At 39.0% G+C, this 19,774-nt stretch overlaps 1 pseudogene; it reads left to right on the top strand.

The window, feature by feature from the left end:
* The first annotated feature begins 1,884 nt into the window (after window positions 1–1,884).
* On the top strand, window positions 1,885–2,351 carry LOC128930071 (large ribosomal subunit protein eL29-like; annotated as a pseudogene).
* The last annotated feature ends 17,423 nt before the right edge of the window (window positions 2,352–19,774 follow it).

The raw sequence follows: 19,774 nt of genomic DNA, 5'->3' as shown, positions 1-19,774 counted from the left end.
GATTTATTCATCTCCTCTTGGTTTCCTAGATTTATGTGCATAAAGGTGTTCATAGTAGCCTTGAATGGCCTTTTGTATTTCTGTAGTATCGGTTGTAATATCTACCATTTTGTTTCTAATTGAGCTTATTTGGATCTTCTCTCTTCTTTTCTTGGTTAATCTTGCTAATGGTCTACCAATTTTATTTATCTTGCCAAAGAACCAGCTTTTGGTTTATTTCATCTTTTGTATTGTTTTTATTTCAATTTCATTTACCTCTGCTCTGATCTTGGTTATTTCTTTTCTTCTGCTGGGTTTGGGTTTGGTTTGTTCTTGTTTCTCTATTTCCTTGAAGTATGAGCTTAGATTGTCTGTTTGTGCTCTTTCCCAATTTTTGATGAAGGCATTTAAGGCTATGAACTTTCCTCTTAGCACTGCCTTTGCTGTATCCCAGAGGTTTGGACAGATCGTGTCACAGTTACTACTCAGTTCAAAAAACTTGTTAATTTCCCTCTTGAGTTTGTTGTTGACCCAATGATCATTAAGGAGCAGGTTATTTAATTTCCATGTATTCGCATGCTTTTGAAGGTTCCTTTTAGAGTTGATTACCAATTATATTCCACTGTAGTCTGAGAGAGAACTTGATATAATTTCAATTTTCTTAAGTTTATTGAGACTTTGTGGCCTATCAGATGGTCCGTCTTGGAGAAAGTTCCACATGCTGATGAATAGAATGTATATTCTGCAGTTGTTGGGTAGAATGTTCTGTTAATATATGTTAAGTCCATTTATTCCAGGGTATTGTTTAAATCCATTGTTTCTTCATTGACTTTCTGTCTTGATGACCTGTCCAGTGCTGTCAGGGGAGTATTAAAGTATCCCACTATTATTGTATTGCTTTCTAGCTCATTTCTTAGGTCTAGTAGTAATTGTTTTACATTACTGGGAGCTCCAGTATTAGGTGCATATATATTAAGGATTGTAATACTTTCCTGTTGGACAAGGTCTTTTATCATTATATAATGTCCTTCTTTGTCTTTTGTAAGTGCTACTGTTTAAAATTTGTTTTTGTCTGATATAAGAATAGCTAGTCCAGCTCACTTTTGGTGTCCATTTTCATGGAATGTCTTTTTCCATCCCTTTACCTTAAGTTTGTGTGAGTACTTATGTGTTAGACGAGTCTCTTGGATGACCCACACTTTGAATGTCAGTCAGTCTCCTTCTACAGCCACCCTAGAATTTGTTCAGTGGTCTTAAAAAACAAACTAGCCATAGCGATTGACCTAGAAGCAAGGCAAAAATCTCTGCAACAGGGACTTCTTATGGAATCTGATTCAGCCACTACCACAGCTGAATTTCCAATTTGCCAATTACTATGTTTAACCCCAGTACCCAATATGGTCTCATACAACAGGGACTACTCAGCTAACTGGTAGAAAGTCGATTACATTGGATACCACTCTGCATGGAGAGGGAAACAATTTAACCTCACTAGAATAGAGTTGTTATCTATTTAGATTTGTTTTCCCTGCCTACCACTCTCTGCCAGCACCAATGTGGACCCACTGAATGCTAACAGAAAATTACAATGATCATATAAAGACAGCATCACAGGGGAATAAAAGTTAGGGTTTCCTCACCAGATCAAGTCCCCATCCAGCTGTGTTTGGCTGGATGCAAAGGAAATGGAAAGGATAGTCACTGATAGAAATCATGAATAAATTGCCACTTATTTCTGGTTGTCTATGAAAATCACTGACATGTAAATAATGTAGTCTTGTGTTGGTATAGTGTTGCCAGCCAAACTGATTTCATTGGACTTTTCCCTCAGAAGCTTATATTATTACAATAATATGCTCTCGTCCAGTTCCAGGTGCTTTGGAAGGCAGGTGTTACAGTGCAGATATGGCCAAGTCCAAGAACCACACCACACACAACCAGTCCCGAAAATTGCACAGAAATGGCATCAAGAAACCCCAATCACAAAGATATGAATCTCTTAAAGGGGTGGACCCTAAATTCCTGAGGAACATGCACTTTGCCAAGAAGTATAGCAAGAAGGGCTTAAAGAGAAGCAGGTCAGCAACACCAAGGCCATGAGTGCACATACCAAGGCTATCAAGGCCCTCATAAAATCCAAGGAGGTTAAACCCAAGATTCCAAAGGGTGTTAGCCGCCAACTCAATCAACTTGCCTACATTGCCCACCCCAAGCTTGGGAAGTATGTTTGTGCCCACATTGCCAAGGGGCTCAGGTTGTGCTGGCCAAAGGCCAAGGCCAAGGATCAAATCATGACCCAGGCTGCAGCTTCAGCTTCAGTTCCATCTCAGGCTCCCAAAGATGCCCAGGCCCCTACAAGGGCTTCCGAGTAGAGATCTCTGTCTGCCAGCGTGAGGACAGAAGGACTGGTGTGACTCACCCTGGGCTGCTGTTTGCATAAGGCTGGTATCGTCCTGCACTGTTTGTACAAATAAACCTGAGGCAGGAAAATAATAACAATAATATGTATTTTTTCTTAATTAAAAACTTACATTTCAATAGTGATTATATTTTTTCTAATTTTTACATGCTACCCCAAAGACACTTATATGCCTCCCTGGCAATAGGCTAAGAATGAGTACTTCAGATCAATGCATGGGACTCTAAAGTTAGGGTGAAGTTAGTTCTCCTGTGGGCTACACATTCATAGAAGTAGAGCTCTTAGGAGTGTACAAACTGCTCATAAATCAGTTAGTCTATTGTTGTAGCACTCAATGAGCATAAGTCTCTTGAGTGCTCCCAAAACCATTAACACATTATTTGAGTCATCATGAAGGTGTTCTATCCAAAGCTCTAGCATTTCTTTATATCTTTAAGGTCAGTCACTTATAGAAAGAGATATTCAAGTTGAGACAGTGTCACCTTAAGAAAATACACACACAGATTCCCATAAGGCAAATAATATGACTTTAAGACATGGTGAAACCCCATCTCTACTAAAAATACAAAAATTAGCCAGGCATGGTGGTGGGCACTGTAATCCCAGCTGCTTGGGAGGCTGATACAGGAGAATCACTTGAACCCAGGAGGCGAAGGTTGCAGTGAGCTAAGATCATGCCATTGCTCTCCAGCCTGGGCAACAAGAGCAAGACTTCATCTTAAAAAAAAAAAAGAAGAAGAAGAAAAAGAAAAACACTGAAGTGCTGTTTGAGATCTAATTTGAAACTTTATTATGTTAGCATTTACATGAGTGAGGGTTCTTCCAGTAATTTTCCCATGTGATATTCCTGGCTGTTGGATTCAAAATGACCTTCATACAAAGACAGATAAGATCACAAGCTAATGAGGAGAGGCGGTCCTGAGTAGGCAGGGCAGGAATGAGTCACAGGCATCCTTCATAAAAGTACTTATGTACCTCCTGGGGGTGTTTTCTGACTCCCGTAAATATTGATGTACCTTTCCTCTGCTTTGCAAGGTGAAGATTTGTTGAAGGCTGTGATCTACAATAGTGTTCACAAAAGTCTTCTTTGGGGGCTATTTGCTAGAATTGTACAAATACAAGTCAGTCAAGCCTGAGCTGCAAGAGGACCATAGAGTTAAATATGTTATCATATGTAAATAACAAGAAAAAAAAATCAGAAACCAACAAGCTATAGCTTCAGGCATCACAGCCAGGAAGGAAAATTTACCAATTTTCTAAGTAGAATCTGGGACGAGGAAAAACTTCCATTCTCACATCAGGGCCCAGACAGAGTGAGGGCAGGCTCTAACCAAGATCCTAAAGTAAGTCTAACAGTGTAAGGACTTTATTGTTTGCAGAGGCAGGTAGGGAATAATAGTGTCATTGAAAACACCCAGATTTTGTTCTGCTAAAAATCCAGTTGAGCTGGGCACGGTGGCAGATGTTTGTAGTCCCAGCTACTAGGGAGGCTGAGGCAAAGGATCACTTGAGCCCAGGACTTTGAGACCAGCCTGGACAATGAATGAGTCCTCATCACTAAGGAAGAAAAAATTAATAAAATTAAAAAGAATCCAGTTGACTCTTTTTTCTTTTTCTTTTCTTTTCTTTTCTTTTTTTTTGTGATGGAATCTCATTCTCTCCCAGGCTAGAGTGCAGTGGTGCCATCTAAGCTTACTGCAACCTCCACCTTCCAGGCTCAAGTGCTTCTTCTGCCTCAGCCTCCCGAGTAGCTGGGATTATAGGCACCTGCCACCACACCCCACTAATCTTTGTATTTTTGGTAGAGATGGAGTTTTGCCATGTTGGGCAGGCTGGTCTTGAAATCCTGGCCTTAAGTGATCCCCCGCATCTTGGCCTCCCAAAGTACTGGGATTACAGATGTGCGACACTGTGGCCTAGCCCCAGCTGAATCTTGACCTGTGTAAGTAGTCTTCATTGTTTCATCTGCTACTATCTCGTGTTCCCCACACCCAATATTTCTTTAAGATTTGGTATTTAGTTAACTTTCTTTTTATCACGCTAAAGCATTTCTGTTGTTCAGAATGACTTTGGCAACCCCATAGTCAACTCTTCCAGATCAGTTTCTTGGTTTTGCCATCTCCAGGAAAGATGGAGGGGAGACACCCCCACTTCAGCCACCCACTCCCACAACCACATCCTGAACATCTTAGACACTTGTTACAACTCCATGCTTGAAATACTCAGTTCCAACACACTACTATCCAATCCCAACACCCTGTCCTTCTTGCTGTCTCATTCGGTCACTCCTTCACCTGCTCCTGATCCACAAGTCCTCCAATTCCTTTTTCCCTTCAGAGACTACTCCTGTCTTCAAATCTTTCCTCATTCAGCTTAGAGTCCATATCTCCACACTTGAATTATTTTCTTGCCAGAACTATCGCTACCTTGCCTCACTGTCTTTTCAGTGTTCTCACTTGGTGAATGGCCTAACACTGAATTAAGAGTATTAACTTGTATTTAACTTCTGTGGCCTACCAAATCGTCTTCCTCACCTTGGTCCCTCCTTTTTCTTAATGGAGAAAATAGAAGCAATGAAATAGAAATGCCCTCAAGGCTTCGCCTTCCCACCTACAACCTTACATGCATTTGTCAACATCCACTCTTGTTACCTCACTGCCTCTCCAATGGAGTTGTGTTTCCCTAGTTGTCCGAGTACTTCTTCATTCATGCTCTGGATTGGGTAACTTTCAGCTCCCACCTAAATGTATTTTTTCATAATTAAAAACTTTTACTTTAGTAATTTTTTTAAGTAACTGAGTTAATCATATATGGAATGTTTTCCATCAGTATATTCACAGTCCACATTGCCCCTTTTTAAAAATTTTCCTTTTCTTTTGGCCACTTTCTCCAAAGCACCATTTAATAACAGCAAGTTTTTGAGCACCTACTATGAACTAGGTGTTTTACATAAATTAGCACCGACCACATGAAGTAACTATTATTATTTCAGTTCTACAGATTAGGAAACTGGATCTTAGATGCAGTTATGTAAATTACTTAACATTCCACAGTGACTGTGGCAGATTTGGGACTGGAACCGAGGTCTGTCTACACTGAAGTTTGTCTCTTTTTTGTGACTTTGCCTTGGATGCCCTCTCCCTGATCTGCAGTGTATGTTTTTCCTCTTTCCATCTCTTTTCATCTGCAAAAAAGGCAAAGTAAAGAAGAGTTGATAGCAGTAAAAAGAATCACTTACCAAGGTAAAGAGCTGTTCAACTACTAGGAATAGAAAGAATCGGAAGGACCTAGGCTGACCTCAGCCTGTCTTCTCCTTAAGGAATCCAGGGTGAATGAATGGTGGCATGGAACAAAGATACTGACTCCCACTTCCCACGGTGCTCCATGCTATGCCCTTTTTTTTTTTTTTTTTTTTTTTTTTTTTGAGACGGAGTTTCGCTCATGTTACCCAGGCTGGAATGCAATGGCACGATCTCCGCTCACCACAACCTCCGCCTCCTGGGTTCAGGCAATTCTCCTGCCTCAGGCTCTTGAGTAGCCAGGATTACAGGCACACGCCACTACGCTCAGCTAATTTTTTTGTGTTTTTAATAGAGACGGGGTTTCACAATGTTGACCAGGATAGTCTCGATCTCTTGACTTCGTGATCCACCCGCCTCAACCTCCCAAAGTACTGGGATTACAGGCGTGAGCCACCGCGCCCAGCCAATGCTATGCTCTTAAATATGGCATACCAGTGAGCGGGGCTGCAAACTTCCCCAGCCTCACTCCCTCAGATTAGCAGATCTTAGAGAAAATGGAATTCAAAGGCCAGAAGAGAGATATCAGGTACTTAGCTGCACACTGAATCTACACTACTCACAGTCAGGTGTTCTGGTGAGGATGGGCACCTTGACAGACCTGTGAGTCACTCATTGATTGCTTACTGGGGATCTGTTAAGGAGGGAACACTGTACTATGAAGGGGAATCCAATAGAAAGCTTATCCCTGATCATTTTATAAAATAGTGGGGCAGATGGATCATGTGCATAATGAATTGTATTAAAGATAGAAAATAAGTTCCTAATACAGATAAAGTACAACTTGTGGCCAAAGAAGGGAAATATTACTTCCAAACCATGGCAGGAAAAAGAGCTTTCTTAAAAACAGAATTTAAATTGGACCAGAGAGGATTTAGAACTATAGCAACAGTTTTAAAGGACAGGTCATGAGACTGTACCAACAGAAGCTACCAGCTAGGAATGTGTGTGTGTGTGTGTGTGTGTGTGTGTGTGTGTGTGTGTGTGATCTGAAGAGAAACCTAAACATGGGGTAATTATGGTAAAGAGCTAAAAGTCTGAGCTATCTAAAACATTGAAAACGGAATGGATAGGAGAGGAAGATGTTTTTGGAACAGCCCTCCAATTTCTTTCTCTCTTTCTAAGACCACTCCTGTTTCCTCATCTTTCCTTATTCAGAGTAGACTGGGTCCAACCCTTGATGGCTCTTGAATACCAGGCTGAAAAATATGAGCCTTGGGCATTAGATTTGGGGAGGTTATGAAATATACTGTTTGTGTTTGCTTTTTGGCCAGGCATGAGAAACAGAGCTGTTATTTAAGAAGGTTAATCTAATAGCAGTATTTAAAGAAATTGAACACAAGTGAAACAGTGAATCAAGCTTGTCATGATTATGAATACTACTAGGGTTTTTTGAAATTGTGAAGTTTTCCTACTCACCATAATATCAGAGACCATCTATTAAAACCCACGTTATATCACTCTCTACCTCATTTATGCAACTGGCATTTCAAATACACAAATTTCATCATCAGCTTTTGTAACTCTCATAGTCTTATTTCTTTAAAACAAGATACAAAAGAACATATAACATTATGAACTGAAAAAATATGTAAGTAATAAAATATAGACTTCAGCAGTCCAGAGAAAGAAACATACTTTGGCAAAGTTTTAACTACTTCGGCACTTGTTAAAATACAGGTTACTGAGCCTGTGAGAGCTAGGTCAGCAAGCTTTTCTGTAAAGGGCAAGAAAGTAAATAATTTAGGCTTTGTAGGACATTTGGTCTCTGTCAAAAATACCAAACTCTGTCCTTGTAGCAAAGATGCAACTACATAAAAGTCATAAAAGAAAAGGCATGGTTTTGTTATGAGGAAAGTTAATAAGTTAATTTATAAAAATGGCCCACAGGCATTCAATAGTAGCAAAAACTAGGGCATGAAAATTTGATGAGAGATGGGATGTTTACCTAACCTTAAAGTATATCCCCATAAAATACATATTAAATGCATACTAATTACTAAGTACTTAATAGATGTTAGTTAACTTCATTAGAGAAACCTGGAAGACCCAATATTAGCCATTTGGTAAAAATGAAAATCACCAGAAATCATATGGTACTTGAAATAATTCAGTAAAAAGAGCACAGCATCATTTCTGTGCTATCCCTACAAAAGATGCAAAACCTGAATCTATTCAGGAGAAAATGTCTTCCAAACCCAAACCGAAAGAGTTCTACAGAGTAACTCTTATGGACTCTTCCAACATTTCAAGGTCATTAAAGGGGAAAGAGAAACTGAAGAACTGACCAGATCAAAAGAGATTAAAGTGATATGGCAAGTAAATACAATACATGATCCTGGACCTTTGAAAGGACAGTATTGGGAGACTAAGCAAAATCTGATTATGATCGGGAGATTAGGTAGTAACATGGTAACGAGGTGAATTTTCTGATTTTTATGGTTGTACAATGGTTACATAGGAGAATATTCTTGTTTTTAGAAGACGCACACTGAAGCATTAAGGTACAATGAGGCATAGTACCTCTAACTCCCTTGAGCGGTTGAGAAAAAAATAAAATGTATAAATGCAGGAAGTGACAGAACAGTAACACGATGTGGTAAAATATTAGCAATTGCAGTATCTGGTTGTAGAGTATACAATAATTCTTCAAACTATTTTTGCCACTTTCCTATCCGCTTCAGGTTATTCAAAAGAAAATGTTAAAAAAAATGTCTGGCTATAATGCATCAACTAAAGACAGAAGAAAAAATGCCCAAATCCCTGGGACTAGATGAAAGAAATTTTAAAGCAATGAGAGGGTGATATGACCAATTCATACATTCGGCAGAACAGCAATTCGTCCGAAATTTCCAGCTGACTTTAAACAGAAGCTTCCCAACTTCTAATAACATGTGATTCAATTAAGGAAAAAAACAAAATTGAACCCCGTCAAATAGAAAATGCTAATGAAACCATGATGTACTTCAACATGGCTCAAAATAACTTCATCAGTGTTCAAGGAGCTAAACAGATCAAAATTACAAGCAAGAGTTATAAAAAGCAGCATATGACTGTGATGTCATATGTATTACCAGTGTCCTAGAGCTGCCATTATGCTTAAATTTAAACTAAAAGCTATTTATCCAAGAAGGGGGCAAATCTAGGTATTATTGCAATTTTATGCAATAATCCAAAATTATGCAATTTGTAGATCCCTCTCTGGAAAAAAGAATACAAAATTATGTACAACAATTAATATTTATTAAGAAAGAGAAAATAAATTATTGCAAACTACAAATTTTAAGAAGTTGACAAGTATCAAAAAAAAAATATAAGATTGGGCATGGTGACTCACACCTGTAAACCTAGCACTTTGGGAGGCCAAGATGGGCAGATCACAAGGTCAGGAGTTTGAGACCAGCCTGACCAACATAGTGAAATCCTGTCTCTATTAAAAATACAAAAAATAAGCTGGGCATGGTGGCAGACACCTGTAATACCAGCTACTTGAGAGGCTGAAGCAGGAGAATTACTTGCACTTAGAAGGCAGAAGTTGCAGTGAGCCCAGATCACGCCACTGCACTCCAACCTGGGTAACAGAGTGAGACTCCGTCTCAAAAAAAAAAAAAAGAAGACAAATGTTTTTATAAATAAGATGCTTGACATGGCTTTTTCATGCTTTTTCCAGGATTTGGTGGCTGCGTATCTTTACCTTTCCATATGACAAAATTCTGCATTATCATAATCCATACACTGAAAGGAATGGTCTGTGCCAGTGAGAAGCCCTAAAATTGAAACTTCACTAACTACAATGACTCTGTCAATGCCCATGGATAAAATGTTTCTCAGAGATGTTACTATGCTTGCAAAGAACATTGAAGGATGACTCTGAGTTTATGAAAGGCTGAGGTAAGTTAGAACAGGAGCTATGCTGAACCATCCAAGTATGCCGACCCTTCAAGCATCTTATGAATATGTAAAGTGAATAGCTAAAGAGTAAGTTTTTGAAACCTGATGGGACTTGGTTACTATTTGTGTACAAGAGTAACACAGATAAAATTATATTGCTAACTAAATTTAGAAGAGTTCAACAGGAATAAATAAAAATTCTGAGTGATAAGAAGGCCTGGGTTTTGGGGGGAGGTACACAGAATATTGGTACATCTTACAATCAAGGGCATCTTGGACTCATGTGGGCAGTTTTTGTTGTTGTTGTTGTTCCCTTGCTTATTACGAGCAATTCTAGCTCAGAATCCAAGGAATTTAGGACAACTAAAAGCATTTATAGCAAATGAAAACATACAGTGATTCAAGACTTCTCTAGGTTAGGGACTGGGTGGGGACCCACTGGAGAGTTAGGATCTGGTCTAAGTAGGGTCCCAGCAGTGGGATGGCATTCGAAAGCAAGCAGGAACAGAAAGAGCCAGAGAATAGATTTGATCTAAAGCCTTATGAAAGGTATAAAGTGAAAATGCTAATTCCAGAGCACGAGCAAGAAAGTCAAGAGTGAAGTCACGCAAAACTTGGGGGACTGCCAGGAGCAGGACTTAGAGCCCCAGTGTTGCCCTGGTTAAAGTCCCACATAGCTCAGTCTTCCTGTCCTGGCTCCTGAGAGAGCCCAGGAACACAGGTAGAAATCATCTGCCATATCTGGAGCAGTTGAAAGAATTGCACCTGTTTAATCAGAGAAGGCAAAGCTAAAGAAGAGCTCTGATTATTCTCAGATTAAAGGGCTGCTGCCATGCAGCAAAGGGAGCAAATTTATTCCACATGTCCATGGCAAACCTAAAATCAGAAGGTGATATTTACAAGGAGACAGATTGTGAGTCCTTCAAGCAAGAACCCAGTGGGAATTATTTGCCTTTGCTCACCTAGAAGAGTGCCTGGAACATCCTAAATTATCAATACTACTTGTTAAATTAATTAACGCAAATAAGATATAATCGTTCAGCAATTATAGAAATTCAATCGTGGAATAGAACCTGATGATTATTTCTAAGCTTTGAGTATTTTATCAGGGATTTGACCACAATGACAATCTTAGACATAAAATTGAACACACAGCAGGCACTATTCAAAGTGCCTTATGCATATTATTACATTTAATTCTCACAGACACCTTTGAAGGCAGCTGTACTATTAATCATATTTTACAGATGAGGCAACTGAGACCCGGGGAGATTCTAGTACTTATTCAAAGTCATACAACAGAGTCAGGATTTGAACTCAGGGACCTAGTTTTTGCCTCTCTGTCTCACTGCATCCCATTATCCCATCTGACAGAGAAGAGCTGGAATTGAGTCCAATATCATGTGAGAAGATAATTGAGTGCTCTCTTCCTTCATACTATGACTTTCAGACCATGCTGGATATCAGATTTTGCTGATGTCAACCTCATTTTTGGCTAATCTCACTATATTAGCAAGATTGCATATTTAGACATATTAAACAAAACACCCATAAGGTGCCACAACACATGACACTACATATATAAAACAATAAATCCTTTATGACCATAAAAATATTGAACAAAAACTAAAATCTACTTTGATTTTTGGGGAGGCTCTCCTCCAGGTCTTCAACTTTATCAGAAAGTAGCATTTATTTGCTTTCCTCAGTTTACAAGAACTTGGAGAGTTCAGTGGCGCCAGCACAACCCCCATTAGAAATGCTCACTCAGCCTCAGCTAGATGCCTAGCAACCTTCTGTTTATTTCACTAGAGTCAATTCAAAGCCACAAGAATGACACAGGTGATAAATTGCAGGAGCACAGGTGATGTGTACAGGGAGGCAGCCTGACTGAGAATGTGTGCCCAGTGAAGAAAAATTACTCTCAAGGGTTCAGGGTCAATAATTATGCTGATAGGGAAATCAGCAAAGAGGCAGGTGTCCTGGATAACAGGACATATTTCTTAGCCAGAAAATTATAGTTTAAATGAAGGTAAGAAAGCATGCTGCTTTGAAGTTGCCAGGTAATCCCAGGAAATACGAGGTAGGATTTGTTCCCAAGAAAAAGATTAGGATAATATCAATTATTGTGTAACTACGAGGTATTATTGTAAACTGTACCATATATGTGGTCATTATTAACTAATTTAATTTTCCCAAAGCCCAAGGCCACTCAGACAGTAAATGGCAGAGTTACAATTTGAACTCAGTTCCTTATGATTCCAAATCTACTCTCCTCCTACTATATTAAGCTGCTCAATATATTGAGCAATACCTTGATAAATTTGCCTTTAAGAAGGCATTCTGATTTTTTTTCCCCAGATCTAATGCTACATCAGATACCTGAAGTGGTTGTCTTATGAGATTGTGCAGCCAAATTAGTTTGTGGAAATGGTAAAGAATACACATGATGGGATTGTAAGCAGCTTCTTGGTGGTACCAAAGCTGCAGGTGTCCCTGGACTTTTCAAGAAGAAACCTGTGGCCAACCAGCATACTCAAGCTAGAAGCCATGGAGATAGTGCTTAGCTCTCATTAGCTCTGCTGTAGTAGCTACCTTGCAGATTGAGATGTGGGCCTTTGTAGACTGAAACCTGCATCCCTCCAGAAATGAATTCCTGACTATGTGATGAAAGAAACCAACAAGAAAACACAATGGTCACAGAGAACCTCAGGCAAATATACCAATGAAGACAGAACTGAGGGCACCTAGGACTGCCACAGAAGGCCAGCCTTAGCTAATGCAACCTCTGATGAAAGGAGAGTGAAAAGTTTGGATATTAGACAATTAGGGAGAAACAAAAGTTACATATGAAGAAAAGAAGATTCCAAAGGTACACACCAGCTGTCTTCAGAGTTCTCGGTAGCTATGGAAATAAAGCAGGGAGCAGAGACTAGATGCTTTAGAGATTCATCTTTCAGGCACCAAAGAAATAATTTCCTAATAATCAGAGCCAACTGAAAACCAAATGAGTCATGTGAAGATGCTGCAAGATCCCTTTTGAAGGTATCATCTTACTCTTGGTTAAAATTAGGAACATAAAAGAAACAACTTAGCCAAATTGCCATTGCCATGGGTACTATGACAATGTCACGTAACTCTTGTGTTTACGATTCTCTCCAGTGTCTCCTATCTTTCTCTTAAAAAAAAAAAAAAAAAAAAAAAGACCTACAACAGTGGCTCCATGTTCTGAAAATGATCTTTCCTGACTTTTCTGTTAGTAGAATACAGTAAGGATACTGTTTGCAGTAACTCCCCCAACTTAGATCAAATCATGCTTCTTTCCAGTCACCCTATGTGGCTCCCATACTCATCACACCATGGCATGTTACCTTTACCAGCATGTCTATGGCTCACCCAGAAATGCAACCCATCAGGTTTTGGTGTTCCATAACAGCAGTGGGAGAATCAAGTATAGACAGTAAAAATTAGAACACAGATCATGATAAAATATCCCCCTTACCAATCACACATTGTTCTGTTTGGACCAATATTTCCCCTCAATCCCTTAATTTACCCATTGTCAGTTTCCAGAGAATACTTTTCATTGCTTTTCAGGTTCACTTGAAGTGCATACATCAATATTCTTGGGCTAGCTCCCCTGGCCTCCATTGTTGATTCTTTTGCATTACCACTTTTGTCATCGAGGAACCACGGAATTTCAGAGCTGGAAGAGAACCTAGAGATCATTTACACCAGATGCCTAATTTTATGGATGGGAAAACCGAAGCTTCTAACGCTGATGTGACTTGTGCAAGGACAGGATTAGCAGCATAACTGGAACCACTGTTTTAATGGTGCTGACCTGACTTCCCTGTCAGAGGGATGTTGTCTCTTTTCAGGTACTGGGCACTAATGACATGTAAGCTACCCTGACACCTGCCATCTCATCATTTCTCCTACTGAAGTCCCAAGCAACCAGGTTATGTCTGGTTCATCTCCTAACACAGTAGGAAGAAAATATACACAGACTTTTCTGTATCAAAGACAGTTGCTCCTTTTGGTTTTGAGATCATTGTACAGAGGCACCAGTTCAATAAGAAAGCTTGTTTTGCTTTTGCACACAAATGTTTGCTTTTGCACACATTTAAGATTAATGTGTGTGTGTGTGAGTGAGTTGTGTGGGTATGATGAAGAAGAGATTTAAACCAAAGAGTAATATGAATGAAAAATTGAGTAAAATAAAGCGACATTAATCCTAAAAGGAAGACATTTTTCTTCTCAGCCACCACCCAAATTAAATATTTTGGGATTTTATTTATTAAAAATCTTATATAGATTTTAACAAAAGTGATTTATTTTCTAAATTCTGAAAAAGAACAAATCTGGGATATCAAAAATCTGAAGCCAAATCTGTGCCATACATTTTTGTCTTTCGTTTTGAGTTCCTAATCAGTACTAAATTACTACAGATGGCACAGATACTGCCATACTATAAACATCAGTTCATCTAGAGACCAACCAGCCCACAGCCCATCTGGAGGAAGAAAATAAACCAGTATCCACTGAGTACCAACTATATGCTAGCCTCTTCCATATGCATTATCTCACAGTAAGTAATCCCCATAACAATCCTGCAAGGTAAATATTGTTATTTCATTTGTCTTTAACAGAAAGAGGGAACTGAGCTCATATACTTTGCAAATGGTAGAGCTAGAATTTGAGTGTAGATCTAAGTGATCTGTTTTTTCTCTACACCATGATGCCTGTTAACCTCTAAGATCGCCAACATACCACAGGAAATTTGCTGAGCAGGAATGTGTCCATCATTAGAAAATGAGACAAAACAAGGAAAGGACACTGTGGAAACCGAGCAGTATCCAAATGGTTTCTCAGTCTAAGCAGAAGAAGCATCTCCCATGGCATGGAGGAGTTCAATTTTACTACATGCACTGCAAAACGTGGCTTTTATTGTAAGGTGATTTGATATCTCGATTTCCCTGGCTTAATAATTACACATTGTATAAATATATCAGAATATCACATGTATCCCTACATATGTACAACTAAGATAGATACATAGATGATACATAGGTACACAGATAGATTTTAGAAAATATGAAAAAAAAATTTCAAAAGCATGTTCTTAAGATATGGTTTTTAGTGACTAACAGTTCACGTGAATAAGTGTACCGTAATTTTAACCATTCCTCTTTGGCTTGACCTTTGGGTTTTGTTTGTTTGTTTGTTTTGAGACTGAGTCTCACTCTGTCCCTCAGGCTGGAGTGCAGCAGTGTCATCTGATTACAGGCATGAGCCATCGCACCCAGCCTCTTTGTTTTTATCCCAGTTTCTTCCTACTTTAAGTAAATGCAGTGATTAACATCCCTGTATGTAAATCTTCTCTGTAGCACTTTGTGCATTTTTTTCGACCCCAATCTTGGAACTACCCTGTTCTCCTAGAGTAAAAAACTATCTATTCAAATTTTGTCTGATGGGACAAGTTGGACTTACGGATCACTCAACAGTCCAGGACTATCAAGAAGAAATATTATGAGGATGGAATAGGAAAAACCTTGGTCTGAGTAGAGATCAACCTTATAAAAAGTCACTATGGGAAGAGTAGTTGGAGGTCCAGGCACAGAAAGCAAAGAGGGTACAGTAATGTCATTGGTTAAATTCCAGAAACTAACCACATCAGAGCATTCCAGGTTGCAAGCAAGGCAGAGCCACAGGAAGAGGTCCGGACGGGCAGTGGTAATCTTCTAAGCAGATGTGCCCATGCATAGAGGCCAGCCTCAAGCTGGGGCTATGGGAGCTGGCTAACCCCAAAGAAGGGACTGGCATGAGCTAGGGTAGATGCAGGGATCTAGCCAGCAGGTTAGTCTTCAAGGGTAAGGAGGAGAACATCAGTGCCGATCCAAGTTTGTGGGTGAGGCTAATGCAGAAGGCCCTGTGTATCTACCCTGATGCACCATGCAGAGTGAGTCTGAGTATCAGGGAAGAAGACTTGTGAAGACAATGAAAGTACCTAGAAATCTTGGCTGGGCCACTTGAACCTGGGTCTTAGAACCAGACATCATTTACCAGACAGTGAATGAGGAGACAGGAGGAAAGGAAAGGGCGGTGAGGTTAAGGGTTTAATAAAGATCTGTCCTCTGTAAGGAAGAGTTGACTCATTCCAAAGAGGGGAAGGTCACCTGGGAGGGGTCTGTGATGATGATCACCAAGGCTGAATATCTGGTGCTGAGTATTTGGTCACCTTTTGTCCAGTTTGACCATGTCCCAAGCCAACTCACTTCTCTGTTAATGCCATTTAAATCACTAAAGGAAGATTTCCTTCTCACAAAAACTTCAAACAAAAATTCCTAAAGCAAAAAAGCAAAAGTGCCCTTCACCTTCCTCATAATCCCATTTTACACATTACTGATAAAATTAACTTGTATCTTTCCACATATTTTTTTATATATGTGACCAAAAATATAACTCTATGCATCATATGCTGTGATTTGATATTCTCATGTAATGTGCTGGAGACGCTTTTCCATGTCAATATATATAAAGCTAATTTGTTATTTTTAATTGATGTACTAATTTTCATAGTATGAATATAACAACTTTCATAACATTTTCCCAACTAATGAAAAACTTGTTTTTTTTTTTCATTTTTAAAAAATTCTACTAATACCAGCATCTCTCCTAGTTATCATCTTGCATCAATTTGGCATTGTTGCTCTGAGACAGACATTAAAACATCTGATTTCCCACCCACATTGGTTGAAAATGATGATGGACCTGATTAATTAACGAAAAATGGAATCTAAGCAGAGGGAAGGAGGAGGAAAGGACACCGTATAAGTGGACATGGTGTTTTCATAACTTTCACTGACATACTTATTACACTTAGAAATGGTATGGTTCAGTAGAAAACACGAGTCTGAGGGGACTCAGGAGACCTAGGATTTTGGATTTTATCACTTATTATCTCTTTTAGTCACAATCTCATCTTATTACCTTTTGAAGGGAACTGGATTAGATGACCTCTAATAGTGGTTATTCAATAGCTTATTTAATGCAGATAGATTAAAATTTAGGTGTTAAAAGTGTGTGTGTGTGTGTGTCTTTGTCTTTTTCTTTCCCTCTACTCTGTTGTCTAAGTTCAGTGGACCTCTAACCTCTTCCTCAAATCCTTCAAACCCATTTTCAAACCCTGAATATTTGTAGAAGACATTAATTTATTTATTGCTTCACATATTGGCTTCCTACTGCTATAGTAACAAGAGGCTGAAAACAACACGACTTTATCATACAGTTCTGCAGGTCAGAAGACTGATGCAGGTCTTGCTGGGCTAAAATCAAGGCATGAGAAGGACTTCACTCTTTTCTAAGGCCACTAAAGAAAAAAGTGCCTCTTTGCCTTTTCCAATTCCTCAAGGTTGCCAGCACTCATTGGCTCAGGACCCCTTTCTCTGTCTTTATAACCTGCAGTGGTACCTCAAGTTATCCTTACATTGACTCTCTCACTTGGATGTTTCTACTCCACTCTTCCATCACTTAAGAACCCTCACAACTACATTGGGCTCATCCAGAAAACCCAAGATAAACTGCTTATTTTAAGGGCAGCCATTTAAAAAACTTAATTTCATCTGCAGCTTTAATTGCTCTTAGCCATGTAACATATCATGTTCACAGGGTCTGGGAGATAGGAGGGGGCATTTTAGGGGGCCATTATTCTGCCTACCACACTGTACAGTAGAAGTGTATTCTTTTTACTATTATACATTAATTTTGGGATATATGTGCAGAATGTGTAGGTTTCTTATTTAGGTATACATGGGCCATGGTGGATTGCTGCACCCATCAACCCATCATCTACATTAGGTATTTCTCCTAGTGCTATCCTTCCCCTTGCCCCCCAGCCCCTGAAAGGCCCCAGTGTGTGATGTTCCCCTCCCTGTGTCCATGTGTTCTCACTGTTCAATTCCCACTTATGAGTGAGAACGTGCAGTGTTTGGTTTTCCATTCCTTTGTTACTTTGCTGAGAATGATGATTTCCAGCTCTCTCTACATCCCTGCAAAGGACATTAAGTCATCCCTTTTTATGGCTGCATAGTATTCTATGGTGTATATGTGTCACATTTTCTTTATCCAGTCTAATATTGATGGGCATTTGGATTGGTTCCAAGTCTTTGTTAATGTGAACAGTGCTACAAATAAACATACATGTATATGTGTCTTTATAGTAGAATGACTTATAACCCTTTGGATATAAACCCAGTAGTGGGATTGCTGGGTCAAATGGTATTTCTGGTTCTATATCCCCGAGGAATCATCAACTGTCCTCCACAATAGTTGAACTAATTTACACTCCCACCAACAGTGTAAAAGTGTTCCTATTTCTCCACATCCTCTCCACCATCTGTTGTTTCCTGACTTCTTAATGATCGCCATTCTGTCATGAGATGGCATCTCATTGTGGTTTTGATTTGCATCTCTCTAATGACCAGTGATAATGAACTTTTTTCATATGTTTCTTGGCCACATAAATGTCATCTTTAGAAAAGAGTCTGATCGTATCCTTCATCCACTTTTTTTTCTTGTAAATTTGCTAAAGTTCCTTGTAGATTCTGGATATTAGCCCTTTGTCAGATGAATAGATTGCAAACATTTTCTTCCATTCTGTAGGATGGCTATTCACTGTGATGATAGTTTCTTTTGCTGTGCAGAAGTTCTTTAGTTTAATTAGATTCCATTTGTCAATTTTGGATTTTGTTGCTATTGCTTTTGGTGTTTTAGTCATGAAGTCTTTGCTCATGCCTGGGTCCTGAAGAGTACTGCCTAGGTTTTCTTCTAGAGTGTTTATAGTTTTAGGTCTTACGTTTAAGTCTTTAATCCATCTTGAGTTAATTTTTGTATATGGTGTAAGGAAGGGATCCAGTTTCAGTTTTCTGCAAATGGCTAGACAGTGTTCCCAACACCACTTATTAAATAGGGAATCCTTTCCCTATTGTTTTTGTCAGGTTTGTCAAAGATCAGATAGTTGTAGATGTGTGGCATTGCTTCCGAGGCCTCTGTTCTGTTCCATTGGTCTATATATCTGTTTTGGTACCAGTACCATGCTGTTTTTGTTACTGTAGACTTCTAGTATAGTTGGAGGTCAGGTCGTGTGATGCCTCCAGTTTTGTACTTTTTGCTTAGGATTGTCTTGCCTATATGGGCTCTTTTTTGGCTCCACATGAAATTTAAAGTAGTTTTTTTCTAATTTTGTGAAGAAAGTCAATGGTAGCTTGATGGGAATAGCATTGAATGTATGAATTACTTTGTGCAGAATGGCCATTTTCATGATATTGAGTCTTCCTATCCATGAGCATGAAATGTTTTTCTATTTGTGTCTTCTCTTATTTTCTCGAGTTGTGGTTTATAGTTCTCCTTAAAGAGGTCCTTCACATCCATTGTAAGTTGTATTCTTAGGATATTTTATTATCTTTGTAGCAATTGTGAATGGGAGTTCACTCGTGATTTGGATCTCTGTTATTGGTGTATACGAATGTTTGTGATTTTTGCACATTAATTTTGTATTCTAGGACTGCTGAAGTTGCTCAGCCGCATAAGGAGATTCCAGGCTGAGACAATGGGGTTTTCTGAATATACAATCATGTAATTTGCAAACAGAGACAATTTTACTTCTTCTCTTCCTATTTGAATACCCTTTATTTCTTTCTTTTGCCTAACTGCCCTGGCCAGAACTTCCAATAGTATGTTGAATAGTAGTGGTGATAGAGGGCATCCTTGTCTTGTGCTGGTTTTCAACAGGAATGCTTCCCACTATTGCCCATTCATTCAGTATGATATTGACTGTGGGATTGTCATAAATGGCTCTTATTATTTTTGAGATATAGTCCATCAATTCCTAGTTTATTGAGAGTTTTTAGCATGAAGGGGTGTTGACTTTTATCAAAGGCCTTTTCTGCATCTATTGAGTGAATCACGTGGTTTTTGTCATTGGTCCTATTTATGTGATGGATTATGTTTATTGATTTGCATATGATGAACCAGCCTTGCATCCCAGGGATGGAACTGACTTGATCATGGTGGGTAAGCTTTTTGATGTGCTACTGGATTCATTTTGGCAGTATTTTATTGAGAATTTTTGCATTAATTTTCATCAGAGATATTAGCCTGAAATTTTCTTTTTTTGTTTTGTCTC

The sequence above is a fragment of the Callithrix jacchus genome, chromosome 18 (assembly GCF_049354715.1).
Source record: "Callithrix jacchus isolate 240 chromosome 18, calJac240_pri, whole genome shotgun sequence".
In the NCBI taxonomy this organism is placed as follows: Eukaryota; Metazoa; Chordata; class Mammalia; order Primates; family Cebidae; genus Callithrix; species Callithrix jacchus.
Note: the sequence above shows the minus strand (reverse complement) of the source record. Positions and strands in the feature narration are given on the sequence as shown.